At 43.1% G+C, this 9687-nt stretch overlaps 1 long non-coding RNA gene across 2 annotated transcripts; it reads right to left on the bottom strand.

Moving 5' to 3' along the window:
• Positions 1-1947: 1947 nt before the first annotated feature.
• LOC115186680 (uncharacterized) lies at positions 1948-9142 on the bottom strand. 2 transcript variants are annotated; one of them, XR_003875839.1, is made up of 4 exons: positions 8640-9142; positions 6212-6267; positions 3554-3697; positions 1948-1986 (listed from the first exon to the last, which is right to left on the bottom strand). It is a non-coding gene; the product is annotated as an uncharacterized LOC115186680 (long non-coding RNA). The 2 variants fall into 2 exon arrangements; XR_003875838.1 differs by lacking the exon at positions 1948-1986 and having other exon boundaries at positions 3533-3697.
• Between the last annotated feature and the right edge of the window lie 545 nt (positions 9143-9687).

Raw genomic sequence — 9687 nt, 5'->3', positions numbered from 1 at the left:
CGGGTCTCGTTGCCATCCCCCCTAGACTGCAGGGCCAAAGGGATTCGTAACACACAGACAGACACAGAGACAGACACAGAGAGAAACACAAAGAGAAATACACAGACAGAGGCAGAAATTAGAAAGACAGAGACAGACACACAGAGACAGACACAGGGACAGACAGAGATACAGACAGCCACAGAGACAGCCACAGAGACAGACACAGAGACAGACAGAGACAGACACATAGACAGCGAAAGACAAATAGACAGAGAAACACACACAGACAGAGACAGACACAGAGAGACACAGACAGACACAGACAGACAGGCATAGAGACAGACAGACGGACGGACGGACGGACGGACGGACGGACGGACGGACGGACGGACAGACAGACAGACAGACAGACAGACAGACAGACAGACAGAGAAAGACACACAGACAGACAGAGACAGACACACAGATAGAAACAGACACACAGACAGAGACACACAGACAGACAGAGAAAGACACACAGACAGACAGACACACAGCCATGCAGACAGAGACAGACAGACAGACAGACAGACACAGAAACAGACACACAGACAGAGAAAGACAGACAGAGACAGAGACAGACACACACACAGAGACAGACACACACACAGAGACAGACACAGAGACAGACACAGAGACAGACAGACAGACAGACAGACAGACAGACAGACAGACAGCAAAATACACACAGACAGACACAGACAGAGACAGACAGAGACAGACAGAGAGACAGAGAGACAGATAGACAGACAGACACACAGGGAGGGAATGTTGTGTTTGTTTAATATTGTTTTAGGACTATGAAAATGGACTAAAGGATTAGCCTATGGATTATCAAAACAACCAAAAGAAATGTGAAAATGGGAGAGGAGAAATGACTAGAGACAGTGTTGTTTAACTCACTGACCATGACCCATGAGTTCTTCTTACCTTTGTTCAGTAGAAACATCTCCCTCTCTAAAGTGTATAGGTAGACCCATAGACCGGTCACTCTTCATGGACACACAGCTGGGTACAGGGGAGGCTGGTCTCTCCTGCTTGATTGGTCTTCAACACAACAGAGACAAACATTACATCTCTCATCTACTCTGATCTCAGATGGGAAACATAAGAAGAGCTCTGGATCAGACAGACAGACAGACGGAGATAGACAGAGACAGATACAGAGACAGACAGAGACAGACACACACAGGGACAGACAGACAGACACGGAGACAGACACAGAGACAGACACAGAGAGAAACACACAGACAGATGCAGAAATCAGACAGACAGACAGACACACAGACACACAGACAGAGAAAGAGAGACAGACACACAGACAGAGACAGACAGAAATTAGAAAGACAGAGACAGACAGCGACAGACAGAGACAGACACAGAGACAGACACAGAGACAGACAGACAGACAGACAGACACAGACAGACACACAGACACACACAGACAGACATAGACAGAAACAGACACACATACAGAGATAGACACAGAGACAGACACAGAGACACAGACAAACACAGAGACAGACAGACACACAGACAGAGAAAGACACACAGACAGAGACAGACAGAAATTAGAAAGACAGAGACAGACAGGCAGACAGACAGACAGACAGAGACAGACACAGACAGACAGAGACAGACAGAGAAAGACAGACAGACAGAGAGAGAGACACACACACAGGGAGGGAATGTTGTGTTTGTTTAATATTGTTTTAGGACTATGAAAATGAACTAAAGGATTAGCCTATGGATAATGAAAACAACTAAATGAAATGGGAAAATGGGAGGAGAAATGACTAGAGACAGTGTTGTTTAACTCACTGACCATGACCCATGAGTTCTTCTTACCTTTGTTCAGTAGAAAAGTCTCCCTCTCTAAACTCTGTAGGATGCTTCATAGACCGGTCACTCTTCATGGACACACAGCTGGGAACAGGGGAGGCTGGTCTCTCCTGCTTGATTGGTCTTCAACACAACAGAGACAAACATTACATCTCTCATCTACTCTGATCTCAGATGGGAAACATATGAAGAGTTCCAAAACGCTATATATCACTTTCCAGAAATGTTGGTAAATTAGCTTTTTTTGTTTAAAGAAATTATTATAGAGGTGTGGTTTTTCCCTATCTAATCATGGCATGGTGTTGTTCAATGACAGACATGTATTTGTTTAAAATCTATCACTTCATGGTATCATTTCAAAGACACATAATCATATTTCTTTACAAAATGCTATATATCTGCCTCACTGTCAAATGTTACCGACCGTTTCGATCTTATGTAGCAAAATTGTGTTTTTTACATTGGATAAAAGTGGACACTCAGAGCTAGAAAATTGTATATCATACACTACAGTTGAGGAACAATGGGAAAGATGATAAACTTGAAACCTCACTTTTGAGAAAAAGGGCCTTTGAATGTTTTGGTACCTACTGGAGAGCTCTTCTTTGTCTACAGAGCAGATAATGTCACCCATCTAAATAAATAGTTTTTATATATATAATTAACTAAATGTCTGGTTTATGTCAGTTTAATTGTTTGTTATGGTATAAGTTGTTATTTTATGGTTGTAAGTGATAAATTAACTAGTAATTCTCAGTAATTACCACTTTAGTAAGGAATTACACATTTTTCAGTACTACTGCAGTTGCTACATAATCCCAATAGATGGGAACATAAGACCACAAATGATATTTCAGAATATTAGTTTAGTTCTCCCTGGATACACCACCACTCCCCACGCTTCTTTCTGTCCCTTTACACACTGCTAACGCAAGAGGAAGGACTGAAAAAGCATTTAACAGATTAATGTTTAGTAATATAATGATGATTCATGTTTATTATTTCCTGTTTTTATGCTCATGTTTTACACTTCATTAATATAACGATTATCAATAAGCCTGAACATTAATTCAGTCATCTCTGGTCGAGAAAAACGTATTTTCCCAGTACATTCATCAACCAGCATCCACCTGCTCTGCCTTCTCGCACATGAAGTCAACTCAGCCCCGCTAAACAGCTGGTGTCTTCACTTCACTCTCACTCGCCTTCTCAAGGGGCATGTCGAGGTAAATTTACTAACCGGGAGGGTTGAATGATGTCATTTATTGGTGGGCTGGAAGACGCGCTCGTCTTTTCTATTCCGAGGTTGTTTACTCCCAATATCAGATATTAAGATGACTTTTTATAATAATCATGTATACTGAGGTTGAGGTTCTGATAAGTGATTATTTACCCGGGGTTCAATACCTGCTATAGTCACTATTATTTTCTCTCCCAAAAACAACACAGCCCTAATATGAGATATATAGCTAACTAAAGTCATGTTAATGAGTGACCATTTTAGAAAATCATGGGACATATAGTCTGTGGTTGCAGAACCCCTGCAGTACCTCCACAGACCCCGGATTGAGAACCCCTGATTTAGCAGATGCTCTTATCCAGAGAGATTTACAGTAAGTGCATTCACCTTAAGATAGCTATTTATTTAGGAAATAAACTAAATCAATTCTTCATAAAATTGTCATCTTACCTCTTAGCTTTGGTGTCATGTCCCCCAGAGAGATGCATTTTGGAAGCAGGGGCCCCTTCCTCTCTCTCCCCAGAGAGACTCATTTTAGAGGCAGGGCCCCCCTCCACTCTCTCCCCAGAGAGACTCATTTTAGAGCACTGACCCCTGTAAACAGAGATCCAGCATGTTGGTTGTGGTTAACACACTGACAACTAAACAGAGATCCAACATGTTGGTTGTGGTCAACACAGTGACAACTAAACAGAGATCCAACATGTTGGTTGTGGTTAACACAGTGACAACTAAACAGAGATCCAACATGTTGGTTGTGGTTAACACAGTGACAACTAAACAGAGATCCAGCATGTTGGTTGTGGTTAACACAGTAACAACTAAACAGAGATCCAGCATGTTGGTTAACACAGTAACAACTAAACAGAGATCCAACATGTTGGTTGTGGTTAACACAGTGACAACTAAACAGAGATCCAGCATGTTGGTTGTGGTTAACACAGTGACAACTAAACAGAGATCCAGCATGTTGGTTGTGGTTAACACAGTGACAACTAAACATAGATCCAGCATGTTGGTTGTGGTCAACACAGTAACAACTAAACAGAGATCCAGCATGTTGGTTGTGGTTAACACAGTGACAACTAAACAGAGATCCAGCATGTTGGTTGTGGTCAACACAGTGACAACTAAACAGAGATCCAGCATGTTGGTTGTGGTCAACACAGTGACAACTAAACAGAGATCCAGCATGTTGGTTGTGGTTAACACAGTGACAACTAAACAGAGATCCAGCATGTTGGTTGTGGTTAACACAGTGACAACTAAACAGAGATCCAGCATGTTGGTTGTGGTTAACACAGTGACAACTAAACAGAGATCCAGCATGTTGGTTGTGGTTAACACAGTGACAACTAAACAGAGATCCAGCATGTTGGTTGTGGTTAACACAGTAACAACTAAACATGTATATAAATATATTTTTAACAACTTTCTCTTTTACTTCACTACATTCATGAAGAAAATGATGTACTTTTTACTCCGTACATTTTCCCTGACACCCAAAAGTACTCGTTACATGTTGAATGCTTAGCAGGACAGAAAACGGTCCAATTTGAACACTTATCAAGACTGCCTTTGATCTGGAGGACTCACTAAACAGAGAACATCCCTGGTCATCCCTACTGCCTCTGATCTGGTGGACTCACTAAACAGAGAACATCCCTGGTCATCCCTACTGCCTCTGATCTGGAGGACTCACTAAACAGAGAACATCCCTGGTCATCCCTACTGCCTCTGATCTGGAGGACTCACTAAACAGAGAACATCCCTGGTCATCCCTACTGCCTCTGATCTGGAGGACTCACTAAACAGAGAACATGCCTGGTCATCCCTACTGCCTCTGATCTGGAGGACTCACTAAACAGAGAACATCCCTGGTCATCCCTACTGCCTCTGATCTGGAGGACTCACTAACCAGAGAACATCCCTGGTCATCCCTACTGCCTCTGATCTGGAGGACTCACTAAACAGAGAACATCCCTGGTCATCTCTACTGCCTCTGATCTAACAGACTCACTAAACACAAATGCTTCATTTTTAAATGATGTCTGAGTGTTGGAGTGTGACCCTGGCTATCCGTAAATTAAAATAACAAGAAAATTGTGCCGTCTGGTTTGCTTAATAAAAGGAATTTTAAATTATCACTACTTTACTTTTACTATTAATGCTTAAGTATATTTTAGCAATTAAATGTACTTTTGATACTTATTTATATTTAAAACCAAATACTTTGACTTTTACTGATGTAGTATTTTACTGGGTGACTTTCACTTTTAATTGAGTCATTTTCTATTAAGGAATCTTTACTTTTACTCCAGTATGAGAATTGAGAACTTTTTCCACCACTGTTGTAACGTTCTAGAGACATATGAGCCACAGTTTCAACAGACATTTTGTAACTGCGTGGGCTACAAAGTTACTTTCAGTTTCATATCAGGAAATAAAGCAACGGTCACTGGGTGAATTCGTTTTGCATTGCCCGGCTCCCCGGGTGAGCAGAGTTTACGCATTTTAGACCATTCCATTGTTCCTTAAAATAAAACTCCACTCACCTGTAGCACCGGGCCATGCAAAACGAACTTCCCACTGTCGCAGGGCACTGAGACACAGAGGTCTAAACCCAGACGCGTTTCTTCAAGACATCTCTCTTACATTATTTTTGATAAACATATAATTTACTCGTAACCAAGTTTAGCTGTGTTTTTTCCTCCAGAATGTGAGTTACTGTAGGACTATAATAATTGTTAACAGGCCTACAAACCCAAAAGGTTTTAATTTGAGAATGTTAATTTGTATGCCTCAAATATTAAACTGTCTTAAAATATTTAATGATTAGTTGAATCAGGTGTGTAAGTGCTGGTAAGAACAAAAGGATGAGAAACCCTGAGATAAACATAAAACCATATAATGTAAAAGCTCCTCCACCATCTTTACCAGACGTTTTACTGATAACATGTAGACCTACTGATTATTTTCCACTTTGAAAACTGCTGTCTGTCAGCAACTCAGCTCAAGTAGCAGTTCTACTAACTAGTAATATCTCATTCCAGTTATTCATTCTCTTACTCTGTCCATTAGAATACATTATTGTTCAGAAATACTTACTTATTTGTCAGTCATCTCCATATAGTGTTTTCTGCTCTGTCGTCTCAAAATGGATCCTGAACAAAAGAACAACTTTACTTTCTGTTTCAGCTCAGCCACCTCCCGAGTGGTGCAGAGTCCCGCCTCTTGCGTCACTGCAGTACCTGGTTAGAGTCCAGGCTGCATGATTGGGAGTCCCATAGGACGGCTCACAATTGGCACAGCGTCGTCAAGGTTTGGCCGGGGTAGGCCGTCATTATTTGTTCTGACTTACCTAGTTAAATAAAAGTGAAATAAAAATAAAATATCTTCCACTAGATGGCAGTAAACACCTGCTGTAACCTGACTTTACAGCAGTATCATTATGATATAAACAGCTAAACTGATCCGAGATCAGCTCTCCTATGAAGACTGTCACAGGTTTACAGCAGCTGACAGTTGCAGCTTCATCGCTACTAACTGAAACTACCTTGGTTTAAATAAAGACAGTATATGTAAAGATTAAAAGGTATATAACTTATAAATCATGAGCCTCATCTTGAGGAGTATGTGATTGGATGTTATAGACCCCCATCTGAACAGTTTCTTTTCCCATGCTGTGGCCCTCATCATCTGGCCCATAGAGACTAAAGGACTATGCTGTGGCCCTCACCATCTGGCCCATAGAGACTAAAGGACTATGCTGTGGCCCTCACCATCTGGCCCATAGAGACTAAAGGACTATGCTATGGCCCTCACCATCTGGCCCATAGAGACTAAATGACTATGCTGTGGCCCTCACCATCTGGCCCATAGAGACTAAAGGACTATGCTGTGGCCCTCACCAACAGGCCCATAGAGACTAAAGGACTGTGCTGTGGCCCTCACCATCTGGCCCATAGAGACTAAAGGACTATGCTGTGGCCCTCACCAACTGGCCATCTGGCCCATAGAGACTAAATGACTATGCTGTGGCCCTCACCAACAGGCCCATAGAGACTAAAGGACTATGCTGTGGCCCTCACCAACAGGCCCATAGAGACTAAAGGACTATGCTGTGGCCCTCACCATCTGGCCCATAGAGACTAAAGGACTATGCTGTGGCCCTCACCATCTGGCCCATAGAGACTAAAGGACTATGCTGTGGCCCTCACCAACAGGCCCATAGAGACTAAAGGACTGTGCTGTGGCCCTCACCATCTGGCCCATAGAGACTAAAGGACTATGCTGTGGCCCTCACCAACTGGCCATCTGGCCCATAGAGACTAAATGACTATGCTGTGGCCCTCACCAACAGGCCCATAGAGACTAAAGGACTATGCTGTGGCCCTCACCAACAGGCCCATAGAGACTAAATGACTATGCTGTGGCCCTCACCAACAGGCCCATAGAGACTAAAGGACTATGCTGTGGCCCTCACCAACAGGCCCATAGAGACTAAAGGGCTATGCTGTGGCCCTCACCAACAGGCCCATAGAGACTAAAGGACTATGCTGTGGCCCTCACCAACAGGCCCATAGAGACTAAAGGACTATGCTGTGGCCCTCACCAACAGGCCCATAGAGACTAAATGACTATGCTGTGGCCCTCACCAACAGGCCCATAGAGACTAAAGGACTATGCTGTGGCCCTCACCAACAGGCCCATAGAGACTAAATGACTATGCTGTGGCCCTCACCAACAGGCCCATAGAGACTAAAGGACTATGCTGTGGCCCTCACCAACAGGTCCATAGAGACTAAAGGACTATGCTGTGGCCCTCACCAACTGGCCACCTGGCCCATAGAGACTAAAGGACTATGCTGTGGCCCTCACCAACAGGCCCATAGAGACTAAATGACTATGCTGTGGCCCTCACCAACAGGCCCATAGAGACTAAGTGACTATGCTGTGGCCCTCACCAACAGGCCCATAGAGACTAAATGACTATGCTGTGGCCCTCACCAACTGGCCCATAGAGACTAAAGGACTATGCTGTGGCCCTCACCAACAGGCCCATAGAGACTAAATGACTATGCTGTGGCCCTCACCAACAGGCCCATAGAGACTATATGACTATGCTGTGGCCCTCACCAACAGGCCCATAGAGACTAAATGACTATGCTGTGGCCCTCACCAACTGGCCCATAGAGACTAAAGGACTATGCTGTGGCCCTCACCAACAGGCCCATAGAGACTAAATGACTATGCACTCTACGCTGCACACCGCATCAACGGGGATGTTGATGTAAACCCACGTAAACCCTCTTACACACCTTTTTATTTGTAAAATAGCGTTTACTCAACTTTGTATTTTGTTAATTATCGTTTACCACTTATTATGCGTTTCCAGCGTTAAGTCTAAATTCTATCGCAGAAACCGGGTCCAGGTTGGTCAGCATGATAAAGAATCATATCTCAAGCCTACTCTGTCTATTGAATGTCTGACTACGACCTAACTTTATAATAGTTATATGTCGCCGAGACTTACCAGAGTCTGTCCGTCTGTCCTTCAAATCAACACATTTATCCTGCTTCTGATGTTGCAGAGAAATGTGCGCTACAGTTTGTAACCACAGTTACTTTCACTTTCATATGAGGAAATCACGTCCCTTCTGACGTCACCGGTGTATGGGTAAATAATGACGACAGAAGAGATCTACTAACTAGTAATAATATGTCATTCCAGGTATTCATTATCTTACTCTGTCCTTTATTGTTCAGAAATACTTTATTTGTACTTCTCTCCATATAGTGTGTTTTCCTCTTTTGTCATCTCACCATGGATCCTGCACTCAGCCGTCTCCCCACCCTGATAATAAAGTGTTTTATTGGTATCTTCCACTAGATGGCAGTAAACACCTGCTGTAACTAGACTTTACAACAACATTCCTTATTCATAAAGGCACTGTCTCAAAGGAGGAGTGCTGAATCAGGATCAGGTCCCCCCTCTCCATGTAATCTGATTCATTATGATCTAGGATCAGGTCCCTCCTCTCCATGTAATCTGATTCATTATGATCTAGGATCAGGTCCTCCTCTCCATGTAATCTGATTCATTATGATCTAGGATCAGGTCCCTCCTCTCCATGTAACCTGATTCATTATTATCAAGGATCAGGTCCCTCCTCTCCATGTAATCTGATTCATTATAATCTAGGATCAGGTCTCCCCTCTCCATGTAATCTGATTCATTATGGTCTAGGATCAGGTCCCCCCTCTCCATGTAATCTGATTCATTATGATCTAGGATCAGGCCCCTCCTCTCCATGTAATCTGATTCATTATGATCTAGGATCAGGTCCTCCTCGCCATGTAATCTGATTCATTATGGTCTAGGATCAGGTCCCCCCCTCTCCATGTAATCTGATTCATTATGATCTAGGATCAGGTCCCCCCTCTCCATGTAATCTGATTCATTATGGTCTAGGATCAGGTCCCCCCTCTCCATGTAATCTGATTCATTATGATCTAGGATCAGGTCCCCCCTCTCCATGTAATCTGATTCATTATGATCTAGGATCAGGTCCCCCCTCTCC

The sequence above is a fragment of the Salmo trutta genome, unplaced genomic scaffold, assembly GCF_901001165.1.
Source record: "Salmo trutta unplaced genomic scaffold, fSalTru1.1, whole genome shotgun sequence".
Classification (NCBI taxonomy): Eukaryota; Metazoa; Chordata; class Actinopteri; order Salmoniformes; family Salmonidae; genus Salmo; species Salmo trutta.
The sequence above is the reverse complement of the archived record's forward strand: the minus strand, read 5'-3'. Positions and strand labels throughout refer to the sequence as shown.